Source organism: Thermobia domestica, chromosome 5 (genome assembly GCF_964235325.1).
Source record: "Thermobia domestica chromosome 5, izTheDome1.hap1.1, whole genome shotgun sequence".
Classification (NCBI taxonomy): Eukaryota; Metazoa; Arthropoda; class Insecta; order Zygentoma; family Lepismatidae; genus Thermobia; species Thermobia domestica.
Genome location: NC_137458.1, coordinates 167,695,943 through 167,709,640, shown reverse-complemented (window position 1 = coordinate 167,709,640; position 13,698 = coordinate 167,695,943).

Genomic DNA, 13,698 nt, shown 5'->3' with positions numbered 1-13,698 from the left:
TATATATATATATATACAGAGACTCACTTTAATATTCGGCCACCACATTGTACTGGCATTTTATCTTATATTATGAACTACAGTAAAGTAGAGTGATAATATTGTTTATGCTATGTGAAACCTCTATACTTTCTGCTACTTTTTACAAAAATTAAACTATAAAATTTTAACTCTTACGTACAAAAATCAGAACATTTCTTCTCAAACACAAAAATTATAATCACTTTAATATTCGGCCACCACATAATGTGGAACTTTCTTGCCGCCTCCTTCGATGCAAGAAAAAGGTTTTAATACCTAATTGGATGTACTCTTTATTGTGTACCACCTCCAAGTGATTTTGCATATTTCCAGTTATTTTTGCGGTGTATTCAGCAGTAATATTGGCCCATTCTTCTGTTAACCTTCTCTCAAGTTCCTCCTTTGATGTTACCGCCACTTTCCGAACTCTAGGATCGAGTTAATCCCACAAATTTTCAATGGGATTGAGGTCCGGACTTTGTGGTGGATTTTCGATAGCTTTGGGGCAGTTGTACAGAAGGCAGTCACACACAACAGGAGCCTTATGTTTTGGATCGTTATCGTGATAAAATTTAAAAGTCTCGTTGATTCCAAATCTGTCCGCACTCTTGTGTAAAGTCTCTTTTGGAATGCTCAGGCGTTGTTCTTTTGTCATTTTAGCATTTATAAACCTGAATTCATCCATACCAACAGCAGATATGCACCTCCAAACCATTATGTTACCACCACCATATTTGACTGTTGCTTGTAAATTCAGTTTCCTTAGTTCTTCATTCGCCTTTCGCCACACTATAACCCTGCTATCTGTCTTTAAAATGTTGAATTTGCTTTCCTCAGCAAAAATAACGTCTTTCCATGATTCTGGTTCCTTTTGCACATAGATTTTAGCGAACTGAAGTTGTTTCTATCTGCACACTTTGTTGACACATGGTTTCTTTGTAGCTACCTTTCCGTGGTATCCTTCGTTTCTCAGTACTTTCCGAACAATCTCTGGGTGTACATTCTTTCCACACCCTTGCAACAATTCCGCTGCAATTTTCAGTGCACTTAATTTTGGGTTTTTCTTCACTTTTTTCACAATCACACGTTTGTCTTGTTCATTTAGCTTGCTAGGCTGACCCTTCTGCTTCACGGATTCTATCGTGTCTTCGTTCTTATAACGTCGCAAGATATCACCGACTGTACTTCGTGGTATATTCAAGAGACGGGCAATATACCTATTGGAATCCCCCTTTTTTGACGAAAAATGACCAGCTGGCTCTGCTCGAAGATTGTGTTACAACTTTTTCGCGCCATTGGAAGTGTTATACTGTAAAGCCAATACCCATTCACACTTTCTAACACGAAGACGAGAAAAGAGTTGTACATACGACGTTCCTTCCCCCCACTCATATTGTTCTGTAAACTAGAGATACAGCAGTAAGATCATGTCACTTTAGTGGCCGAATATTAAAGTGGCATAATATGAAGGCAGTTCGTAGAAACATAGCAGTTAGTTAGGCATAGTATGCATTTACAACTTCTACATATTAGGAAATAGCACACGAGACATGATAGTTGTTCCCTGTCATCGCTTAAAAATCCCTATGTGTTTACATTAATGAGTCCTTTGACATAAATGACAACAATGTGGGGTGGCCGAATATTAAAGTGAGTCTCTGTATAGTAGAGCGTCGATTATCCGAAGTAATTGGGGGACATGGGTGTTCGGAAAACTGGTTTGTTCGGATAATCGAACTGTACATGTTTATTTGCCAAAAAGAAGTACTTTACAGTAAATTTATTCATAAAAAGAAGTGTGCTGATTGTTGAAACACAGCGACTGGCGGCTTGGCCGGTCAGCAGCGCCTTATGAAGGCCCCATTAGAAGCAATGTTCCGCCAGCGGTGGCTCAGTGCGGCGACTACTGTGGGAAACTTGGTTTGGGAGTGAGGGGGATGATGGACGGTAGGGTGGGAGAGTAACAGGTGCGAGCGAGTACACAGTTCGGTTAAGCGGTCGTTCGGTTGACCGACGTTCGGATAATCGACGCTCCAAGATAAGACAAAAAGTATACACCAACCTGGGTACAAATGATTAATTTCGGAGTTATAGGCAGTCGAAAACATGAAAAAAATGAACTTTAAAGGTCCATAGCTCCAAAACTACGGGACCTACAGTTGTCGGGTGAAGACTTAACTTAGGGTACATACTTGTACTCTATTCGAATATCCATGTTTTAGAATCCTGTGGTACTTCTGCAACAATTTTTATAGAAATAATTGCTGAGTACTTCAAATTATATGCCCGTAGCCAAACTCCCTGTGTCAAAATTGTTACATGAGTACTTTAGGATTCTGAAACAAGTATTTTTGGATAGCGCACATATTAGTTCCTAAGTGAAGCCTATGTACATCGCGCATTATGTACACCAACTTTAGGAATATCAACTGCCGGGACATGTCAGCCCTAAGGTTAGTGGTGGCCCCCAAATCCATCACGCTCATAACCAAACTCCCTAAGGCTCGTCGAAATAATTTTTCTTGACACTTCGTGGAGGAATATGTTTTCCTTGTCTGGGTTTCGAACCACCAATCTTACTACAGTATACTGTATATGTGCCTTAGTGCCTTAGCGAAGTTGTTATTCCTAAAGTTGGTGGTGGCCCCAAACCCACCACGCTCACCACCACTATCCATAAGGCTTCTTAACATCATTTTCCTTAACACCTCGCGCCAAGTTCCAGTGTTCGTTTCAGATGCATTGGCCAAGGAACTTGGCTCATCCTTTCTCATCTCAACAGTTTTTTAAGCTGACGAACTTGACTGCACTTTTTGCACCTCTGGTGTTTTTGTTCAGATTTCACTTCTTTTTGTAGTTTGCCATGTCAATATCGTATATTAGGACTCTCGATTGTGTCATATTATTGTATTTAAATTTAGAATTGTACATTTTTAAAGGAGTCATAATGTGTCACATGTAACATTAGTTCCCAAGGGCTCTCCCGACAGGAATGGGACCCGGGACCTTGTACAAGAAAGGCGAACATGCTAACCACTAGACCAGCGGGGAGGATTCCTTCTATTAAATATCTGTCAAAGAGTTATGTCCAAACGAGATTCTAATTCATGTATCCGAGCTACAAAATCACGATCGCAATACGAAGAGTATCAACAGGGCCCCAAAACCCTTGGTGCTGAATCCTCGATGCTACATCACTAGACATAGCTGGTTTTTCAATATACTTAGTAATTCTCTACCCTTCCACATTGCGAAATTACAGAGTTCATTACATGACGCACATGTTGCGCAGTTTCATACTGCCTTAGGTTTTCCTTCCAATGCTATACACCTTTCAAATAGCTTGTAAACTTAATTATATTTGTTACCAACATATCCTACATGAACTGACATAAAATAAAGGGGTGCTTCCGGTTGACGTGGCGTGGAAAGTTGAAATGATGAAGAGGGGATGAAGAATTTCCCCATGTTATTTAAATGACTTTTTTTTTTTAGCTATAATCTCATGTTTTAGGAACTTGGAATTGGAATAAAAACTTGAAATTTGGTATATTTGTAGGTTTTCGTTAGCATTACCTAAGTAAATCAGTAAAAATAAAGAAGTCCAACTTTACAGTGGTTTTATGGGGAACTGAAAAATCTTTCCCATGTTATTTATATGGGACACCTTTTACCAACCAAAATTATAGGCACTTCCTGTAGGGATACAATGATTAAATTTGAGATGATGTAGCTTTCCGGGACTAACCGACAGAAAAATTGCCAAAAATGAATATCTTTAATTTTTAAGGAGTCTAAAGGGGGATGAAGAAATCCCCATGTTATTTAAATAGGTGTTTTCCTGGGATACAAAATGTTATCTTTTAAGTAGTTGAAATAGGAAAAGAAACTTGAAATTCGGTAGAATTGTGGGCTTAAGAGGTGAGAGGCCGTAGGACGAGCAAAGGCGAGAGTGTAGGGGCGAAGCCCCCAGCTGGGCAATTCAGGAAATATTAAGAAGAAATGCACGAAATTCACTGTTGATGAAAAAGGCTGATACATAAGAGATTCGCACACTGTTCACAGATATAGACACGAAGCATCAAGAACATTTTTACATAACTACTGTGGTAACCATAATATAACTCGTGGTACCAATATATTTACGAAATCGGTTATATTGAAGTGGAAGATGGCTTATACACCGATCGAAAGCACTAATGATACCTATTACGAAATTATAATAAAAATTTTCCGAATGCATATGTTGTTTGAATTATATGAATATACAGGGTGTCCAGAAAATCCGTTTCTACTCCTAGAAATCGCAAACGGTGAACCAGATGCCAATACAGGAAAACACGTGGTTGATAATTTTAAAAGTACAAGGTATCAAAGCAAAATGTGTTGTCCCAGGGCCACCTGCAGGGTCCCAGGCGGGGTCCAACTCAAAAATTGCAAATGGTGAGGGGGGTCAAGTAGCATTTCGTTGGAAACCTGTTGGAAAATGGAAGAAGATGGAACAAGCCTCGACTCTCTAGAATTATCCTGTGCAAAATGGCGACCGGTCAAAGGGTCAGCAAAAACGTCATTGTAAAGTAAATGGCCACCTAAAAAAAAAGAAAAAGAAACGGTGAGACAGATGTCAAAACAGGAAAACACATGTGTTATCATTTCAAAAGACAGTGATTGAAAGTAAAAATATTTGTCCCAGGGTTGTTCACAGTGTTCCAGATGGGGTCCTACTCAAAATTTTCAAATGGCAAGGGACGTCAAGAAGCATTTCGTTGGAAACCTGTTGGGAAATGAAAGAAGACGAAACAAGTCTTGACTCTCGAAAACTATATTGTGCAAAATGGTGGCCGGTCAAAATATACATCATCATTTCGATTCTCTAAGCAAATTCGTTTTCCATTTAGCAATCGGTCTTGTCGTTATTGTGACACGATTGGACATTCGCTGTTCCTGGTGCAAGAAATTTTTTTTGATTGAATCCTTTTATACTTGATAATCCAGACAATGAGCATAAATACCACTATTGTACATTATGTGTTAGCTAGTCAGTTCTATACTCAAATAAGTCAAATGTTATTTCTTTTCTTTTCTTTAATTCTTAATTTTCTTTTCTTTTCTTTTCTTTCTTCATTTATTTAGATATTACTGGGCTCAAAGAGCAGAATTTTGAGTAGGACCCCGTCTGGAACCCTATGGAGGACCTGGGACAAATTTTTTACTTTCAATCATTGTACTCTTGAAATGATTACACATGTGTTTTCCTGTTTTGATATCAGTCTCACCGTTTCAGTTTTTTTTAAGGTGGACACAGACTTTACAATGAAGTTTTTGCTGACATTTTGACCGGTGGTCATTTTGCACAGGGTAATTCTAGAGAGCAGAGACTTGTTCCGTCTTCTTTCGTTTCGTTTCCCAACAGGTTTCCAACGATATGCTACTTGACCCCCTCACCATTTGCAATTTTTGTATTGGACTCCTCCTTTGACCTTGCGGGTGGCCCTGGGACATCACTTTTTGCTTTGATACGTTGTACTTTTAAAATAATCGAACACGTGCTTTCCTGTTTTGGCATCTGTTTCACTGTTTGCGATTTCTAAGGATGGAAACGGAATTTCTGGACACCCTGTATATTTATATAACTCGCACAGTATACATTCGGAAAATTTTTATTACAATTTCGTAATAAGCGTCATTAGTAGTTTCGATTGGTGTTCAAGCCATCTTCCACTTCGATATATAATCTCCCTCTCTTCCCTTGTTAGCTCGTTTTTCTATTAACCTAGAACGACAGGGCCACGAACACAGAAACAACGAGGACAGTAAAGATTCAAAAGGCTCTTCTACCAGTAATCGAACGTGGGACCTCAAATACCAAAGGCGCACGTGGCCAGCAAGGATGGCACCGACTCGACCACTCGGACGATTGACAACATTATCACTATGCTCATGATGTGTTAAATAACGGAATCGTTCCCGATTTCTGATTGTAAGGAGTTTTTTTCTTGCCGATGAAAAATTTTCCATCGCAAATTCCTTAAATTTCATACTTAAGCCGTTATAGGGTACTGTCATGGAGGTTTCAGATCTTTATCTCATTAAGAAGACTTAATGGCTATGGACAGTTCTTCCCCCACAAAAATTCCCAGAGTACATTTTTTAAATTTGGAACCTTTTACTTACTCAAGTCATTACGTAAGGTAGGTACCATTACTCAGAGTTTCAAGTCTCCATCTCATTTGGAATCATCTAATCAATGATGAATGAGTGAATCAACCGATCCCTATTTGGGTAAAGACAATTTTTCGCCCATAAAAAATTCAATAACACATTCTTTAAATTTCGGACATTTTTCATATTCAAGACATTGTATGGTACCTTTTGTAGACATTCACATCTTTATCTCATTGGGAAGTACCTGATGGGTGCGGCCTATAAGAAATTTCCCATAGCACATTATTAAAATTTCGGACTTTACGCCCATGGACCTCCATACTCAGGTCATTATAAGATACCTTTATGCAGAATTTCACATCCTATCTCATTTAGAAGTACCAAATCAATGTGATGAGTGAGTGACTGAACCGATTTCCGCTTGGCTAAAAACAGTTTTCACCCATAAAAAAATTTCCATAGTACATTCCTTAATTTTCGGACGTTTCCCATGCTCAAGTCATTATAAGGTACCTTTATGCAGAGATTCATCCCTCTATCTCAGTGGGAAGTACCTAGTCAACGTGAGAGAGTGAATGAAACAATTTCTGCTTGGTTAAGGACAGTTTTTCTCTCATTAAAAAAAAAAATCCATAGTATACACGACTCCAAAAGTGCATTACCACCTGCAATTCTCGTTTTCCTGCAATAGCAGGCAACCCAAAAAGCTCGGCGGTTGGGTTGGTTCCGAATTCGAAAGGCGCTGGACCAAACCTCAATTTTGTAATAAATATATCAGTGTGGCAGACTGCAAATGAGGGAATAAAACAAATTGTTAAAAATGACAATAATATTATCATGACGGAGATGGATGACATCAAAAGTTACAAAATGATCTTACTTAAGCAGTTCAAAAAGATGAATGGCAAAAGACACATATCAGAGGAAAACATTTCTCTCCTCACCTCCCAAAAAAAGAATCTCATAAAAAAAGAAAAAGTTACATAAAGTTACGTAAGTTTTAATATAAAAGCCTCACTCTATATTGTGAAAGTTGACACCCGAAAGGCAAGAACAACTGAACCAAAGTCAATAAAATTGTGCACAGATATTGTAGACGTAAAAGGAGGGAATACGAGTTTCGTATTTTCCTGGAAAAAACGGTTGGGTGGGGCACGGACCCCTCCAAACCTTTTATCACGAAATATCAAAACTGCTAGTAACAGTATGTCAGAAGTGTGTAAAAGACATGAATAATTGCAACGGAACATTTTGTATTGAAAATACGCAAAAACTAAAGGAATACGGCCTTTTTAAATTTTCTGCGGAAAAACGGATTTAGGGGCAAAAGCTCCCACCCAAAATTTTGAAACTTGATGTCCGAAAGGCAAGAAGTGAACCGAAGTGAACGAAATTAAGCGCAGATATTGCAAACGTAACATGAGGATACGAGTTTCGTATTTTCCTCGAAAAAACGGTTAGGTGGGGCACGGAACATGGCACGGAAAATCAAATGTGCTGGTAACAGCATGTCAGATGTGTGTAAAGGACATGAAGAATTTAATCAAACTGCGTCTATGGACAATACGCAAAAAATAAAGGAAAACATTTATTTAAATTTTCTGTGAAAAAAAAAAACAGTTTTAAGGGAAAAAAGCTCAAACCCTAAATTTTGAAAGTTGATGCCCGAAAGGCAAAAGGAAGTGAACCGAAGTGAATGAAATTGTGCACAGATATTGTAGATATAAAATGGGGGAACACGGTTTTAGTATTTTTCTGGAAGTAACGGTTCGGTGGGGCACTAACCCCTCCAAACCTTTGATCACGAAATATCAAAAGTGCTAGTAACCGTATCTGAGATGTGTGTAAAGGACATGAAGAATTGCAACGAAACTTTATGTGTGGACAAAAAAATAAATGAATATTGTTTTTTTTATTTTCCGCGGAAAAACGGTTTTAGAGAGAAAAATTCCCACACAAAATTTTGGAAGTTGACGCCCGAAAGGCAGAAGAAAAAATGAAATCTTTCAGTTTTACGTCTCACGGTTATGCCGGTTAGGCTAAAGGAGGCAGACGTTGATGATGAGTAATGAATGAAATGGTGGAATGAAGAAAGTGGGAGGAAACGGGAGAACCCCGAGAAAACCCACGCACACGGTGTTTGTCCACCACAAAGTTCACTTGGCGGGGGCTGGGATTGAACCCAGGACCCCAAGCACCAGAGGTGAATGCTCTACCACTGAGCCACGGCGGCCCCTGAAAAGCACAAGTAAACCGAAGTGAATAAAAATTTTCACAGATATTGAATACGTAAAATGAGGATACGAATGTCGTATTTCCCTGGAAAAAACGGCCGCGTGGGGCACGGACCCCTCCAAACATTTGACCACGAAAAATAAAAGTTCTTGTAACAATATGTCAAATGTGTGTATAGAACATGAAGAATTGCAACGAAATTTTGTGTATGAACAATAGGCAAAAAATGAAAGAATACGTTTTCTTAATGTTCTGCAGGAAAACGGTTTTAGGGGGGCAAATGAACCCACCCCAAAAGTTTGAAATTTGACGCCGAAAAAGCAAGAAGAAGTGAACCGAAGTGAATGAAATTTTTCACACATATTGTGAAAATAAAATGTGGGAATTCTAGTTCCGTATTTCCTGAAAAAAACTGTTAGGTGGGGCAGGGACCACTCCAAACATTTGCTCAGGAAATATCAAAAGAGCTAGTAACAGTATATCAGATTTGTGTAAAGGACATGAAGAATTCCAATGAAACTTTATGTACGGGCAATACGCAAAAAAAAAAAAAAAAAAATGGAGAAGGGTTTTTCTGCGGAAAAACGGTTTTAGGGGCAAAAGCTCTCACACAAAATTATGAAAGTTGACGCCGGGAAGGCAAAAAGAAATGAACCGAAGTGAATCAAATTGTGCAAGGACATTGTAGACATAAAATGAGGGAATATGGGTTTGCTATTTTCCTGGAAAAAAGGAGTGGGTGCGGCACGGACCCTCCCTAACGTTTGATCACAAAATATCAAAAGTGCTAGTATGTCAGATGTGTGTCAAGGACATGAAAAATTGCAACATAACGTTGTGTATGGACAATACGCAAAAAGTAAACGAATACGGGGTTTTCTAAGTTCTGCGGCAAAACGGTTTTAGGGGGCAAAAGCTCCCACCCTAAATTTTGAAAGTTGAACTCGAAAGGCAAACAGAAGTGAATCGAAAAAAAATGAAATGAAATCTTTAAGTTTTACGTCCCACGGTTATGCCGGTTAGGCTAAAGGAGACGGTGATGATGAGTAATGAATGAAATGGTGGAATGAAGAAACTGGGAGGAAACGGGAGAACCCCGAGAAAACCCACGCACACGGTGTTTGTTCACCACAAAGTTCACTTGGCGGGGGCTGGGATCGAACCCGGGACCCCAAGCACCAGAGGTGAACGATCTACCAGTGAGCCACCGCGGCCCCAAGAAGTGAATCGAAGTGAGTGCAAATGTGAACATATATTGTAGACATAAAATAAGGATACGGGTTTCATATTTTCCTGGAGAAAATATTCGTGTGGGGCACGGACCCTTCCAAACCTTTGATTACAAAAAATTAAAATGCTAATAACAGTATGTAGAAAGTGTATAAGGGACATGAAGAATTGCAATGAAACTTTTTGTATGGATAATACGCCAGAAATAAAGCAATACGGGTTCTTTTATGTTCTGTTGAAAAATGGTATTAGGGGGCAAAAGCTCCCACACAAAATTTTGAAAATTGACGCCCGAAAGGCAAAAAGAAGTGAACCGAAGTGAATGAATTTCTACACAGATATTGTAGACGTAAAATGAGGGAATACGGTTTTCTATTTTCCTGGAAAACAGGGTTGCGTGCTGCATGGACCCCTCCAAACCTGTGATCACGAAATATTAAAAGTGCTACCAACAGTATGTCAGATGTGTGCAAACAACTTGAAGAATTCCAACATAACTTTGTGTATTAACAATACGCAGAAAAATGAATACTTTTTTTTGTTCTGCGGAAAAACGGTTTCAGGGGCAAAAGCCACCACCCGAAATTTTGAAAGTTGACGTCCGAAAGGCAAGAAGAAGTGAGCCGAAGTGAATGAAATTGTGCACAGATATTGCAGACGTGAAATGAGGGTACGAGTTTCGTACTTTCCTGGGAAAAACAGTAGGGTGGTGCACAGACCCCTCCAAACCTTTGATCCCGAAAAATCAAAAGTAATAATAACAGTATGTCAGATGTGTGTAAAGGAAATAAAGAATTGCAACATAACTTTGTGGATGCACAATACGCAGAAAGTAAATGAATACGGGTTTTGTTATGTTATGCGGGAAAACGGTTTTTGGGGGGCAAAACCTCCCAAACAAAATTTTGAATGTTGACTCCCGAAAGGCAAAAAGAAGTGAACCGAAGGGAGTGAATTTGTGCACAGATATTGTAGACATAAAGTGAGTGAATACGGGTTTCGTATTTTCCTTTAGAAATCGGTTGGGTGGGGCACCGACCCCTCCAAAGCTTTGATCTCAAAAAATGAAAAATGCTAGTAACAATATGTTAGATGTGTGTAAAAGACATGAAGAATTGCAACGAAACTTTCTGTGTGGACAAAAAATAAAGAATATGTTTTTCTTTTTTGCGGAAAGACGGCTTTAGGGGCAAAAGAACCCAAAACCAAAATTTTGAAAGTTGACGCGCGAAAGGTAAGAAGAAGTGAACTGAAGTGAATGAAATTTGGACAGATATTGTAGACACCAAATTAGGGAATAAGTTTCCTTATTATCCTGGAAAAAACGGCCAGGTGGAGCATGGATCCCTCCAAACCCTTCATCACGAAATATCAAAATATCTAGTAACAGTATATCAGATGCGTGTAACGGACATGAAGAATTGCATCAAACTGCGTGTATGGGTTGAGTTGAGTTGATTTTAGTTTAGCGTCCCTTTAAGCAGCGAGGCTATATGAGACGTGGACCTACTGATTAACGTGGAATCCGAACCACATGAGCTCCCGCCGGGGATCGAACCCGGGTCTCCCACGCCAAAGGCGCGTACGCTAACCGCTTAGCCACGGATGAGCTCTGCGAGTATGGGCAATACGCAAAAAATAAACGAATACATTTTTTAATTTTGGTTAAAAACGGTTTTGGTTGGCAAAAGGCCCCGTCTACAATTTTGAAATTTGACCCCAAAAGACAAAAAGAAGTGGACCGAAGTGAATGAAATGTCCACTAATATTGTAGAGGTAAGGTGAGGGAATACGTGTTTCGTATTTTCCTGAAAGAAAAAAAAATTGTGAGTGAACCGAGGCGTTGAGTCGCGGGAGAAGTGGACCGAAGCGAAAGCAATTGTATGTAGATATTGGATATGTAAAATATGGCCTCTCGTGTTTCACAAGTGTCGTGTCTCCATCCGATTTCTTCAAATTTGGCAGATCAAGTAACAGCAAACACAAACAGTATTGCGTATTTTATAGTATTTCAGGAGGCACCTTTAACCCTTGCAATGTTTTTTCAGCATAAAGAAAAACACGTGTCGATTTATTTCCAGTTTGCTATTGGTATGCCAAATTTGAAGCAAAACGGATAAGAACACTTGAGAAACACGAGAGCCCTTATTTTACATATAATGTCTACACACAATTTGATTTGCTTGGGTCCACTCCTTTCTGAGCTATTACGGTAATATTTCAATTTTTTTTGGGGGGATGGGACCTAGGCCCCAACACTGTTTTTCCGCAAAAATTAAAACACGTTTCATATACTGTTTTGCAAAGAGTCCCTTTACGAAGTTTCGTTCCAATTCTCCATATTCTTTAGGAACTTTTGCGTATGCTTATTTGCACTTTTGATATTCCGTAATCAACGGTTTAGAAGGTCCGTGCCTCACTCAACCGCTTTTCCCAGGAAAATACGAAACCCAATTATCTCGTTTTTCGTCTACAATATCTGCGCACAATTTCATTTAATTCGGTGCACTTCTTCTTGCATTTTGGGCCTCAAATTTCAAAATTTGGGATGGGGGCTTTTGCCCCCTAAAACCGTTTTTCCGCAGAAAATAAAAGAAAAACCGTATTCGTTTATTTTTTGCGTATTGTCCCTACACAATGTGTCGTTCCAATTCGTCATGTCCTTCAAACATTTCTGTTATTAGCAGTTTTGATATTTCATGATCAAAGTTCTGGAGGTGTGTGTGTCCCACCTAAACGGTTTTCTTTTTTTTCTCAGGAAAATGAGAAAAACGTATTCCCTCATTTTATGTCGACAATATCTGTGCACAATTTCATTCAGTTCGGTTCACTTCCTCTGGCCTTCCGGGCCTTAACTTTCAAAATTTTGGGTGATAGCTTTTGCCCCTTGAAATCGTTTCTCAGCACAAAATAAAAAAAACCGTGTGCCTTTATTTTTTGGTATGTTGTTCATACACAAAGTTTCGTTGCAATTCTTTGTGTCCTTTACACACATTTCTCATATTGCTATTATCACTTTCGATATTTCGTGATGAAAGTTTTGGAGGGATCCGGTCCCCACCTAACCGTTTTTTCCAGGAAAATACGAAACACGTGTTCCCTCATTTTATATCTGCAATATGTGTGTAAAATTTCGTTTACTTCGGTTTCCTTGGTTTTTGCCTTTGGGGCGTCAACTTTCAAAATTGTGGGTGGGGTCTCTTGCCCCTTAAAACCCTTTTCTCCGCAGAAAATAAGAAACACGTATTCGTTTATTTCATGTATAGTATCTACCTTCCAAATTTTATCAAGATCGGAGTGTTACACTTCAGAAGTGTTGCTTGTTAATAATAATATTTCTCTAAAATTTTATGAACAAATAGAGGGAATTAAAGCGAAAAATTGGGATCAATTGGAACTTCGGCTCCTACCAACATTGAAAGAAATGACAGCACAAGTATTTAGATGCAAGGTAGACATAAAATTTAGAACTGAGATTTAACTATATTTCTGTCATGATTTTAATGCAGACTTCGAAGTTCTTAAATGCTAATTAAGTCAGGATTTCACATCCAAATTAAGTTGCAACATAATAATTCTTGTTAGAAAACCCGAATCGGCAATGCGAATTTAAGATTAGCCGATACTTTAGATAGCATGGGAAAAAGGTGAAGAGTGTAACCTAAGTGTGCTGCCAAGTGAGTTGCGAGGCGGTTTAATAAATTGGATGTCTTCTACTCGGCAGAGTCCACTTCAACCGTTTAATTTTGTTTTAAAACAAAACATTTTTGTCATGAGTTACATTTAGGGATGCGCACGAGACGAATCGAGACAGGATTTTCCTGACAAAATTCGAGTCGAGACATGGCACTTCCAATAGAGAAATATACATTTTTCGAGTCGAGACATCACTTTTACAGCACATTTTCGAGACGAGACAGCCATAAATCTTGTCTCGTGCGCATCCCTAGTTATATTAGCACACAATACATGAGTGACAATTTATATTATGATAGAATATACTATGACCTTTAATAGAAAAAGTGTAGACACTCGATAATTATTTTA